We start from the raw sequence: 13,725 nt of genomic DNA, 5'->3' as shown, positions 1-13,725 counted from the left end.
CACTTCTCTCTGGCTGAATTAAAAAGCCGGTTTGAAATCAACTCTATATATACTTCAAAACCAGCACAAAAGTCTAATTGTCCCCTGATCTCCTCCAAAATTTTCCCTTGGACAACAGTCAAACTGATTTCAGTCAAACACACCAGCGCTTGTCTGATGATCCATTCTTTTTTCACAATTTGTTATATCTTTCAACCAGTTAATCACATTTCTCTCCATGAATATCTTTTACTAGGTTGTTAATAGAGACTGAACAAATTTTAAATCTTATTTAACCTAATTTGGATTGGCAGAATGTCCTTTAGAAAGGGGGAGGGGGAAAGAATACCTCCATCAGGCTGTTTCTTGTGTATTTTCTAGGTTTACTTTTTCTGTATTTATTTTATTTTATTTTGTTATAGAATCATGTCTCTAGAGATTAGAAAAACAGCAGACAATTCTGCCTCATCAAAGAAGTGACATTTGTGCTGTTATAGTTAAGGTTATGTTGTTGTTTCTATTACAATGTAATTCCTTGGCTTTACTAAATAAAATAGTCTCATATTTGCAAATTTTTTACACGCGAAATGTGGATTCAGGTTTTGCTCTGCTCGCGACAACAGATATTCCATCTTTTCATTGCATAGGTTTTGATTTTTTGGTTTTTGGTTGTTTTTTTAATATGCTGCAAATATTTTTGTATTTAAAGAAAACTGCTTAGACTTTCAAACTATTTCTTTGCTAGTAACATCACTAGTAGAGATAGAAGACACATTAAAATTCTTTGGCAGGATCACGGTACTCGCAAAGTTCTTTAATATTAACATAATATTGAGTCTATTTATTTTGGCATTATCTTAATTTGATCCATTTCGCACTTTGTCCATGGATACATATATTTTTATTTGTGCTAGCACATGAAGATATCGCATTTTATTGTAATCTGAATTTCATAATCTTGCCTATTACTTACAAGCAATCTGCTGCTACAGTTGTTCCTAGGTGTTTTTATAAACTAATTTACATCTGTTTGTACTATGTAACAGTATCGACTTACAAATGGACAATAGAACTTAGCATTGTTGAATTACTATGCAGATAGATGAAGTTACATTAGTAAAAGTAAAAACCACTCAATATTTTATTTTAACTTTGTAAATAAGCTTTGTTATCAAGATTATTTTATTTTCAGTAAGGCTCCTGAATTGAATAGCTAGGTTATTTACAATAAAGTATCAGCCAATATGTTTTATTTGGAAATAAAAAAATAAAATACTTACAATGGTAGTTAAATTGAGTTTTAAAGTTCCAAACCATTCTTTACCATAATGTGATTCTAGGATCTAAAGCATATATACAGCACGTGTTAGCAAGTGAACAAATGTAAAGTGGGAGTTAAAAATGCTCTGAATTATTAGAAAGATTTAATTAAGATACAAAGCCTGTAAAGTTGTCTGGGCTGCACCGAGAGTGGAATTTAGGCCATGAAAACTATCAGCCTAGAGCACTGAGTATACTTGCTGCAAACACCTCCATTCAAATCTGTTTACTTACCTTGGCATATTTAATAGGAATAAAAACATTTTCTAAGGCTGATTATTCCTTTGAGTCCCTGCCACAGAGTGTTTCTCTTCAGAAATCTTCTGAAGTGGTTCAGCTAGCCTGTTAAGAATTCTGTCATTAGCAGAGGGAAAATTTGGGTTCCTAGGTGCCACTAAGGAGGTCTTATTTTACCACACATTTCACATTGGAAAGGAATAAGGCACTGGACCCAAAGAGCAGAAAGGAGATAGGAAATGGTCCCTATCATTTTGGAGGTGGGGTTTAATACACAGAGAAAAGTAATTGTGTTAAGGGTCAGTATAGCAAAGAGGAACTGTAATCCTAAATTCATACATACTCAAACTCCGAAAGAACAGCACAGAAGCCTCAAAAGGATCAGCTCCACCTACCACATTCTCATGATTCTGCATCTCGGCAAGAAAAAATTCCAAGTCTTCAGGACTTAACAGTGCGAGATACCAGGACCAGAGTACTTGTTGGAGGCAGCTGGATAATTCAAACCTCTAGTGCAGAAACAAAACCAGTATGTTCTGCTCAACTTTGTCTCTAACAGTCACTATAAAAACCTGCAACAAAATTTTATCCAGCAGAAAATGCTTATTCTGTGGTATTTTCTCAGATGAAGACCTGTGTTTGCTATCATTATTGACCAAGTAGCACAAAACGTAATTCAAGAACATTTGGGGGGAACATAAAAAAAGAACATATACTCTTTTCCTGAATTTTGCCTTTGACCTGACATTGTCGTCTATTGTCAGAACAATAACAAAATGGTAGTTCTGCACTTGCTTGAATGGTGACATTCAAGTTTAAGAATAGAAGGGAGGGTTGTTCTTTTGGTTTGATTTGGTTTTTTTAGTTCCTTGCAACTGAAAGAGATAAGGCAGAGGAACAGGAAAGTCAGGATGTGACCGATAGTGACACATACACACACAAAAAGGGGCACTGAGTAGGGGTAATTTGTTTCCCCGCCCCTCCCCCCCCCCCCCCCCCCCCCCCCCCCCCCCCCCCCCCCCCCACCATCAGTCATTTGGTTTTTCAGATGGATAAAAAATATTTTTTTTTTTTACAGAAAGGTACAAGTGTTCAAGTCATCCATGTAAGAAAATTAAAAATAGCTGTGGAAAAATGAGAAACCATTTCTAAGGTTTACTGCTAGTGTAATGTGCATGATCCTCATTAAAGTATTCTTCAATATAAGGTAAATTAATGCCTTGAGAAATAGAAAATGTGCTGAACATCTCCAGCAGAGAACTGAACATGGCATAAGGACCACCAAGATCCTTTTAGAAAACATGATAAAAAAATAATATTCTGTAAGTAGGGAAAGCAAGAGTAATAGCTAACAAATCTGCAGAGGTATACAATAATTTCACTTAATGGTGTTTATTTCCTCCACTTTGGTCAGGCATATTTTCTTTCTCTCTCTCTCTCTCTCTCCTCGTCTCTAATGTCAGACTAGGACAGAAGCACATCTCCAAAGGAGTACAGGGAAGTGTGTGATTAAAAATAACAACAAAACAAATAATTGCTAGTGACTATATCAGTTTTAATACATAATTACTCTGCTTTGTTTCTGTGTCTGGAGATGCCTCTGTGAAGTACGAGTCCCCTGCAACCTCATCTAACATCAGGGTTAGACCTACTATTGACAGGCTGACCTCACGAGGTTATTCCAGACATGAAACTAGAAACTCCTGATACCTTTAATGTTTCTAAGATGGCTAGAAATGTCAATGAAGATGTTGTGACAGACTTTAGCAAGAACTATCAATCTAAATACTGATATCAAGGCCAAGGGGACTTGATTTGCTTTCACAGTCTTGTCTGAAACTTGTACTGCTGCAAATCCACTAATTAAAATAAAGGCAGCATGTATTTGCTACATCTTATTTTAATGCAGGCACATCCTTTGCCTTTTATCTCTGGACTTCTTCCTGTTCAGAGACTAATGGTGATTGCTGTCAACTGGTTCAAGCAAACCAAGTCACTTCTTAGAGAAGTATGTGGTGTATCTTTTACTGTAATTGCCCAGATTGACATTCAGCTGTAAAACACGCTGAGAGAGCTCAGTCCACAGTTCTAGAGCATGAAGGGGGAATTTGTCACTTTGCTCTATTATTCACATTGCAATGCTTTGTAGGACTCCTAGCTATGGATTAGAGCCCAGTTATGTATTAGTCTGAAAGTTTTGTAGACATTGCTAGTAGGTTTACATCCAGACTCACAAAGAAAGTATTTGTCATTGTCAATAAACACAGAAGTGTTACTCATATATGTCTAATTCTAAGAAAAATGTCCCCCAAATAGTGCCACCTAATGGAAACATATTCACAACTATGGAAAGTTTTAAACCCTATACTAAATAATTTTTGTGGTAAAATGTCCATTTTTTAATATAGCAATTATCTTTGTAATTGATTGTATGTAGATGAAGTTTTTACTCAGACAAAATTGTGACTCATTAAGGAAGTCATTCTGACCTTTCAATTTTATTCAAATAATGTTGAAACATTATCATTTTCTAAAGGAAAAATATTTAATAAAGAGAAACAAATAAATAAGAATTTCAAACGTCGATCTTTTGTTTTTTGTAAATATTAATGGTACTCCCACATGATACAGATTTTATTTTGTAACATTAAGTGAGTAAATATAATTGCATATGGATATGCATATAAAGGTAATCTCAGTGGAGAAAACTAAATACACTGGAAAGTAGAAATAAAATTATTTATCAAGCTGAAGCAAAATTATTTGACTCCATGGAAATGAAATGTTTCCACATTATGAAACAAAACAAACAGTAACAACAACCATGTCCCCCATATGGCACAAAACCATTTTTTATTATATATTGTTTTACATATTTTTTCCCCACAATTTTCACTTTAGCAGAAAATGTCCTCATTCATCTCAGTAAAGTCCCAAAAGAATCTCAGGATATACTGTAGCTGTTCCCTTGATTAAGTAACTGCTTAACAGATTATGTGAAACAGAGACGGACAATCACATTGTGATCTACCTTTTGTGTGAATGGGCTCATTGTGGCATAGCCCTCACCCGCCAGAAGTTTCTTCTGCACTGCCAGGATGGTACTATGTCCAACGACTTTTGCAGAACTGTCATATTCAGATGTCCATGCTATGAAATCTATGAAAATCTCTGAATACTGTAGGATGGAAGAAGCAAGATGGTTTCTGATGATACTTCTAGCTTTGATGTTTTTCAGATTCTGCTGCCTAGGGGTGTAGTTCTGAGCCTCTTAATAAATGTTAGTAAGCTCTCTTCTCAGAGTAGGTAGACAAAACAAATCTTTTCCCAGATGGAGGCCAAGGACAATGGTTACAAGTTTTCAGGCCCAAAAGCATAAACAATGGTGAACTGAAGAGAGAAAACAAGAAGGATGGACTTCATAATCTGATGCTGTAATGGACAATTAAACCAAATAAGATAATGGACCAAAACTTATGAAGGTGTGAGACCTCATGACCGGTCATCCATTTTGGTGACCATTCTGGGTCCACCTTGGGTGTAGCCCCTGGGCCATGTTCTTGTACTGCCCAAGGAATATCCTTAAAGGCCTTTCAATAAATACCTGCTTTATTCTCTAGCTCTGTCTAGTCTCTGTTCCAGATCAGCCTTCCCAGGCATTAGTTCTGCTTGTTGCTATCAGGAATTATGTAAAATTCTCCATAACACTAGAACTTAATTTAGTGAGCATCCATTCTGGCAACTTCGACTGCTTTAGCCCTGCTTCTACATTGAGGAAAGCCTGCCTAGTCTCCCATTGGACTATTGAGCTGGATCTGCACTGGACTTTGTCCCATTTCCTATGTATTTTCCTGAATTTGATGGAATTACAAAGAACCAGAAAGACCAAAGATAGACTGAGTCACAGGCATGGTTCATATAAGTGAAACAGAGTTGAACTTTTCAGACACTGCCAATTATAATTCATTGAATTATCATCCATTTTCAAAATAGCTGGATGGATGTGGTGCTGGATTTTGATTTGTGTGGATTCTAAATAAGGACAGCTCTGAAATAAGGCCAGAAGCCTTCATCCATATGATATCAGGCAAGTTTCAAATGAGAAACTGTGGTAGAAAGCTACGTAGATTCAGATTTGTGCTGTTTTATTGTGAAAGAAAAGAGAAATGGGTCTGAAAGCTTGTGCGGATTAGCAGAAGGAACCCACATTGACTGCATGCAGCATGTTCCAAGCAATAAACAACAGGGTTATTAGTGAACATAAAGCCTGTGATAAACAATGCCATGATGTTTCATTCACTCTAATAGGCAGGAACAGATAATTGGGACAAATAAAGTACCGAAAACTGTCTCTAACCACCTTTCTGAGCTGCTCTTGGAACAAGTGAATCAGGTCCTGGCACGCTGCAAACTCAACAGTAGCTCTGGAAACCACGTTTTGTGTTCAAGTGAAAGAGTATGTTCGCGTTGCTAATGGAAAACAACAGAAGCTAAAGACAATCACTTGAATTGTCAGATTTTCTTTTTCTTTTTTCCTTTTTTTTTTTTTTTTTTTTTTTTTTTAGTTTCTTTTTAGGGTTTTTTTTTTTGGGTTTTTTGTTTTGTTTGTTTTTTTAGGGTTTTTTTGTTTTATTTTGTTTTTTTTTTGTTTTTTAGTTGTTGTTTTTTTGGGGTTTTTTTTTTAAGTAGTAATGAGGAGACAAGAAGACAATTCCACACATTCATCAAAGAACTTGCAGAACTCTCTGGAATATATTTCCCATTGAAGTCACAAACATTTCTAACCATGGGCACTTTTAAACTAAACTAAAGTTATTTGCTTAATCTTTCAACACTCCTCTCCCTCTGCCCTCACATAGTAGTTTGTACATGGAATATGAGATTCTATTATATTTTCATCCCATCTGTCCTTACTTTTTTTTTTTTTTTTTTTTTTTTTTTTTTTTTTTTTTTTTTTTTTTTTTTCCTTCCCTTTGGTGCTTTTTTCATAATTATTTGAGAACCAGCTAGAGATATGCCCAGAAATAAGAGTGCTAAGGAAAAAGCTGGAGTTGTTCTAATGCATTTGTGTCTGGGCTGTCCTCAGACAGCAGGGGGGCTTTGTCATGTCAGCCATATTTTAAGATTTTGACAACATTAATCTTGACACTGAATCATAATTACTCCTCACCTGGGGCTTGATGTACCCAGAATTGCCACTTGATGCTGTGAGCAAGTGTTTCCCATTAGCAGTGAAATAAGCCCAGGTAACTATTTAAGTGGGAGGATAGGGGAAATGGGTCTTGGCAATTTGCTAAAGCTTTTTATGTAGTCTTAACAATGCAAAATGCCAGCCTAGATTTCAGTAAACTGAACATTCTGAGATGCTGCTACAGATGCAGTGGTCTGGCAGCAGCTACTGACTTTCAGATCAAATAGAGAGCAACACTTTGTAACTTTTAAATGAAAGAAAATCTTTTTGTGCTGCACTGACAACTCAGATCAAGTGATAAAAACTGTACTCTGAGCAACAAATTTGCATGCATGTGGAATATGTTTTGTCACTGTTCATTCATGTGCTGTCCTAACTTTCATCCAAGAGTTGTGCCATTTTTGCTCTAACAAACACTCCAAATGTTCCTGTTGGATCAGCAGAGCCATGGAGGCACATGAGTTGAGGCAGGGAGATACTGACAAAGTCGGTGTGTGGGCACAGGTGAAGATTATAACACTGGATTTTTTGACATTGTGAGCTGCCTGTGAATTCCTGCCCATCACAAAGTTCCTCTGTGACTTGCAGTGCTAGGTGATGATGCATTGGCATGTTTAACCCAACTTTAAGTATTAAAGTCATAACTGAAGAACACTCACATCTGGAAATCTTGTTTTCCCTGTGTTTCTCCTGCAATCAATTGACAAAGATGGAGAACTCAAAAAAGTGATTCAGGTTACAGGTGGCCTTACTCTCCCTATATCAGGAGCTTAAGTGACTAAGCATGTCAGCTAAATGCCTTGGCTTAGACCAATGCATCAAAGTCTTAGGACCCAATGGGATATAAGGACTCAAGTATCTAATCTAGGACTTACACAAATGTACAGTAAGCACTAAACTGTCATCCTTAGCTGACCCCTAATGTTCAAGGAGCTTAAAATCCTTTGCCATCTGACTTCTTTAGTTTAAAGTTCCCCAGGCACCTATAACTGTATTAAGGCTTGGCAGGGATGAGCAGCCTAACTCACACCTAATATTGATTACAATGCAGCAACTAGGCTTTCTTCTGCTCAGGTCCCTTAGGGGATTAATTCTAGAAGACAACTTTAAAAAGGTCTAATAACCATTTATAATAATAGGAGTATCTATGTGCTGCTGTGGTTTCCACCTCTCTTTTCAAGCAGATTAATGGTTGTCATTTTTTCTTTAAATTAACATCTTAGTAGTTTGAGCACTTTGCAAAGACATAGGAGACATGTTCCACATTGCAATGGAGAAATATTTCTCCACCTAGCATGTGCCAAACAACATGATGTATCCCATCCCAGTTGGAGGCAAAAGGTAGAGAATGACTATTTTCACTGTTCTATATTACTTAATAATCTGAATTTTGGTGGTGGAGTATGAATGTACAGTTATAGAGCAAAGAGGCAAAAGGAACACTGAAACATGATAGTTAAGTTATTCAGTGGAGACAGAGATAAACCACCTTTCACATCCTGTAAAGGCAGACTTTACATTCCAACAGTGCCTATAATTTAACATGTATGCCCATTGTCCACATTCTACCTTATTCTGCAGTACATTTTTGTGTGCTGGTATCCAAAGGATCCCAGAATTTAATCCTAAACCAAATAAGAGAAATGTCTAAATGCTGTGTCTTCTTTTCAGAAGCTTGAATTTCACAGTAAGGCTTTTTATTTGACACATAAGATGGCTGGAATAAGTTTTGTATCTCATGATGTCAGCACTATGTTCAAGCTCTGAATCTCCAGCTCTAATAAATGTCATGTTCATATTCAATAGAGAAGAAAAGTTGTGTGAAAATATATACTTCATTTAGATTCCAACAAATCATTATTAGAAACCCTAAAAAAGAGATACCTAATCTTAATCACACTTCAAGGTCACATTATAACCCTTAAAGACATCTATATCTTCAGGGATGTTTTCCTTACTGGTCTTTGTGTCAGTCAGATGACTCTAGATATTTAAAAGAAAATCAATTTTTTAACCTGAGTAAATGAATAGTCAGAGTCCACTTTCTGATGAGTGTATACTCACACCAGGGCTGGGAGTATAAGCTGAAGAGCAAATAAGTATAAAATGATTAGTTATTTCCATGATTAGAAACAGTCTTCCTGGATTACTCTTAAGGAATATGGCTGAGATGTGGAGAAAGGTCCTATTGGCATTGCCATAAACCCAGTGTTAGCACAGACATGCAGTAAATCCATAGATATGCATGTTAGGGTGTCATACACATATGAGTACATGCCTACATGCCTACAAAGTCAAAATTCTGTTAATCTGCCCATTGCATTGCCTTTTTGTGCCAGTAAAACACAGATCTAAATATCACACCACTAAGGAAAACCAGTAAGTCAGAACACAAACAATGAGGAAAGCTGTTGATAACAGCAACCTTTAATGTTGAGCAGTTAAACCCAATCACAATCTACATTAATTCCTTGAAATATTAGTACTTGTCTTAAGCCTCACAGAGAAGCATAAACTCAGTAAGAGCTTGTGAGGTAGCATGTCTAGTGAATACCATAATAAATATATGTCATTGTAGTAGTTTCATGTTTGCTGAATTTCTGTTTTGCCAAATTTAGTGTGGTTTGAGTGTCCACTCTCAAATTTTCAGAGAAAATTTGGAGAAAAAGGCCAAACAGGCCCCAACTTAAGGTAAACAGATAGTTTATTAACACACACTAAGGAAAAAGGAAATAAGAAAAAAAAAACAAAAATGAAACCTTCAAACCTCTACTCTTCCCACCACAAGTTTTCACTTTTCTACAAACAACAGAGATAAAACTTGTGATTTTCAGTCAGTTTCACCATTTAAGTCTTTCACCAATTCTTCAGAAGAGGAGTCTCTTAGTTTACCATGGAATTTCCGCCACTGACAGCCTAGAACAGTTCTCTTGTGGGTCTGAACTCTCACAGAAACAGACACCTGGAGAAACCTGCTTCCATATGGTCTCCTTCCATCAGCAGTTTCCCAAGCTGCTTAAGAGTCGTAGAACTCAGGCATCTGGGGTGTCATCTTTTAAAAATGTGTAACTTCAAAGGCAAAGGATTCTTCATCCCAAGGAACAGAGATGTCTTCTCAGTTTTTTCACTAGCACAAGGGCTTCATCTCTCTCTCTCTCTCTGTTTAAGCATCTCATGGGATCACAATAATCACCGATTCTGACGCAATATTTCTCAATCCATCACAAATACCTTTTCTCAAAAGTCCACAAATCATCTCCCCAAATGCATATTTTTTCATGATTTGAAGGCTAATCTATGTATAGAGTTCATTTCCATAGCTCAGTAAGCTAGCTCTTGCCAGAAGGCAACTCCTTCATCCTTCCTCTAATTAGTCTTTTACTCACTCTCTCCATCTGACTGCCATGCTGGGTCTTCTCCATGTTCACTCTGTCTCTTTCTGTCTCTCTCTGCCAAGAGCTAAATTTTATACGTTTCAATCTATGTCAGGAAAGAGTTAACATTCTTGCAGATGCGTCACATGATCTCTGCCAGGCTGCAACCAGGATTTTCAAAAGATGGGGGAAGAAAACTCAGGCTGGCAGATCTCAGAGCAGCCCGGCTGATGGATGCCTCCTGCTCCCACCCCTCGGTCTCATCTGGGAGGGCCCAGCTCAGAGTTGCTGTCAGAGGCTGTAGGCTCCTCTCCCCTGCTGGGTAAAGCACCCAGGCCCACGGCCAGGCCTCAGGACAGCTTCCCCCCATAGCGGAGCAGCAGGGTGTTTTACAGCTGCTAAAAAATAATCTGGCATGGGATCTCATCCGATCACCGGGCCAGGCGGGGCTCCCATGAAAGCCGGGCCTGGACAGCCAGGCAGTCCCAGCCCCACCAGGGAGAGAGCCAGGACTGCCTTACCTCCTCTGTCAGGAAGGAAAGAGAGAGCTTGGCTTGAGCACACTCAGCTTTATATGGGTATCACCAAAAGTCGCCTTCAGCTTTCTTAGTGGTTGAATCACATGCCAAATAGAAAAGAGCTGGCCCCTGATAGGTCCCAGTCCTTTCCAAAGAGTTCTAAGGTCCTGGCAGAGACCTATTCCACATTCCTTTTAACTAAAATCCAAACTGTGTTAAGCTATGACAGTAATAAAAACAAAAAATTCCTGAAAAAGTAGATATGATCTTTCATGATTTCTCTGACTACTTTATTGATCACTCTTACTCAGTTTATTTTGATAATTCTGTGTTTAATTTTGCCATTTTTTAAAAAGAAAAACACATTTCACACTGTCCACATAGCAGTATTTGAATAAAAACGAGAATAATATACATAAAAGTTATGCTTTAGACAGGTGACTTTCAGAGAAGAGATAAATTTCAAACCATGAAAGACCGAGAACAATTGGAGTCATGGATTTTTCTGTGCTTATGTGGGTGATGGCAGTTTAGAAAAGTGAGGTGAGTTGTTTTGCTGGGGAGTAATTTAATTCTTCTCAGATTAACACAGGTACTTGCTAGATTTTGGCTGGAAATTTTTGCTTCTTTATTTTATTTTGTTTTGTTTTGCTTTATTTTGTAAAAATGTCATGCTTAAAGGGAGTAGGAACCTCTCAGTATAAATTCATGAAGTATGTTTGTATTTTATAGAAGCATCGCAAAGTTTTCAAAGATTAAAAGTCAGCCAAAGAAGAAAACTTGCAGGAGCACTATAATCCATGGACAAGATCCCCATCTTTCTGATCATTATCTCAGATCTGAACCATTACTCTGTGTCACAGCTACCATTACATTATCTTCCCTGAATTTGCCACAAATTCCCTCAAGCAATGGTTTCCCAGTGCCTGTGTGGCCCAGCTCAGCCAGCCCTGGCACCACGGCAACTCTGGTGGTTCTTGGCTGACCAAAAGCAGGGACGTGGCAAAGGCAGGAGATAAAAGGCAGGACCCCTCGAGACAGGGCTACAGAGTTTATTGGATCAGGGGGATCCTCACCCCAGGGCTCTGTGTCAGAAGAGACCCTGAGAATGTGTGGGGAGGAACTTATAAAGGGGGGTGGGTCTCAGGGATGGGTACGGTGACAAACCAATAACAGAAAAGTAAGGAGTGACTCTTGACATACACCTTAACATTTGAGGTGCAACATCAAATCATAACCAAATGGGAGGGGACCCCCTTGGTTCTGCCCAATCACTAGACGCCTCTCTTGGAATTTTCTGGACGCAGGGAGAGGCTCCAGAGTGACTGACAGGACCAGAGGGTTATGTGACTAATGATTGACATTTAAAGAATATCTGAAAAACAACTTTGGGATGAACAAAGGGAAAGGGAGAGGAGGGGGGTACAAAGAACAAACCATTTTACATTAAACTTTCTAGAAATAACTCATATAACAAGAACAAGCAAAGTAAAATCAAAACATGCACCACCACACAATGGGAAGGATTGTGGCAGCAAACTTTTATAGTGCAATGTATGCACCACTGTATTGCCTTAACCAGATCTTTCAGATGGTCCTTCCTTTCTGTTTCCATTATATCAAAACTTCAAAAGCACAGAGTTACATTTCTTCACAAATTGGACGAGATGTAGAATTACTGTGATGGCAGCTGAGCCACTGGAGGTTGTTATACTTGTCTCAGTCAATACAAAATGCCACTCTCTCACATACACTCAAAATTACAGGAGAATGAAAGAACTAAAAGAAGTGCCTGCATGCATATCTTATGATGGCTTACTCATGAAAAATCTCCAAGGTTATTTAGCAGAAACACAAATATCAGCCATTTGTTATATATAGTTAACAGAAAGATATAAAAAACTGCTGAAGCAAACAAAGGAAATTTAGCAGCCATTATAAGGCTTCACACCTAAAAAATGTTCCTGCTTGCCTTTTCCCTTCTTGTGTGTAAAATTGAAAGTGTGCATAACAACAAGAGAGTAATACAATTCTTGTTTGTGAAGCTTCTGTAACATTTCTTAATAAAAAAAAAAAAAAATCTTTGCATTGTAATTTCAAATAGAAATAATTTCTTGTTATTAGAGAGTAGGTAAGGTCCCATATAAATATTTGAACTAGACTTTACTGGTATGTGTTTCATACCAAACATGTTACCACTGCATTTATTGAAGTCTAATCCTGTTTTAACATCAAAGCAGTCTAAGACATATTCATAAGCAAAGTGATAGTTGCTTAAATCATGTCCCAAACCTTCTTTTCTAGGGGTAGATTTAACACTTAAGTGCTAAATTTAGCACTTAATTACTAGTGCTATTAGTTTTAAGTAAATGAGAAAGGACTTTTCTCATAAGCACAGTTTCTCTAGTAATGAAATCAAAATACTAAATCCCTTTGACTTTAAATTAAACAGTAATTGGATAAAATATATTAAACACCTATGAAAAAATGTAGAAAAACTGAGCTTACTCAGGTAAGAGTTCTAACCACTACTCTAGGGAATCTTACTCTTAATCACAGTGGCCAAAGAAAATTAATTTAATAGCAAGGAAACTTGTCAGAGGGATACACTTGGAGTGAATGGCAACTTGGAGTGTTACATTTTCTCCTACCTTTGAATAGACAGAGTGACAAGGTTAATATTTCCCTAAGGAAAAGAAAAAGGCATCTCATGGAAATGCTGTGAAGAGGAGTTGTTTTGGTCATCTCTGATTTTCCTTAAATACTCAAATTAAACTGTTGTATTCAGAACTTTTAACTCATTGTTTTTTGCTTGCATTAAAATAATATAATTATAATGTATATCACAAGGATGATTTCTCTTTAATGATTAAAAACAAATGAGCAAAAAAATCAAGATAAATGAGCCCAGTGAGTTCTTAAAATGAAGAAGACAAGACTTCCTTCTCTTGAATTTTGAGGAGAAATTAAGAGGTTTTCAAAAGTTTACATTTCATTCTGATGACTATATTTTGGGTGCATAACATGGGGCAAAATGGAAACTACAATACCCTCTAAAAAGTTAATTATGGAATGAATGTATCTCAGAAGTACAGTCACCTGGATT

General features: G+C 37.2%; 1 long non-coding RNA gene across 2 annotated transcripts in view; it reads left to right on the top strand.

Moving 5' to 3' along the window:
* The first annotated feature begins 2,518 nt into the window (after positions 1–2,518).
* Positions 2,519–13,725, top strand: part of LOC136373731 (uncharacterized) — a 149,884-nt gene continuing 138,677 nt past the window's right edge. The window contains exon 1 of one of the 2 annotated variants that reach the window (XR_010745713.1): positions 2,519–2,567. This is a non-coding gene — a long non-coding RNA (uncharacterized lncRNA). The remainder of the gene's footprint in view (positions 2,568–13,725) is intronic. The other variant, XR_010745712.1, reaches the window with a different exon arrangement.

The sequence above is a fragment of the Sylvia atricapilla genome, chromosome Z (genome assembly GCF_009819655.1).
Source record: "Sylvia atricapilla isolate bSylAtr1 chromosome Z, bSylAtr1.pri, whole genome shotgun sequence".
Taxonomy (NCBI): Eukaryota; Metazoa; Chordata; class Aves; order Passeriformes; family Sylviidae; genus Sylvia; species Sylvia atricapilla.
This window is presented reverse-complemented; position numbering and strand designations above follow the sequence as displayed.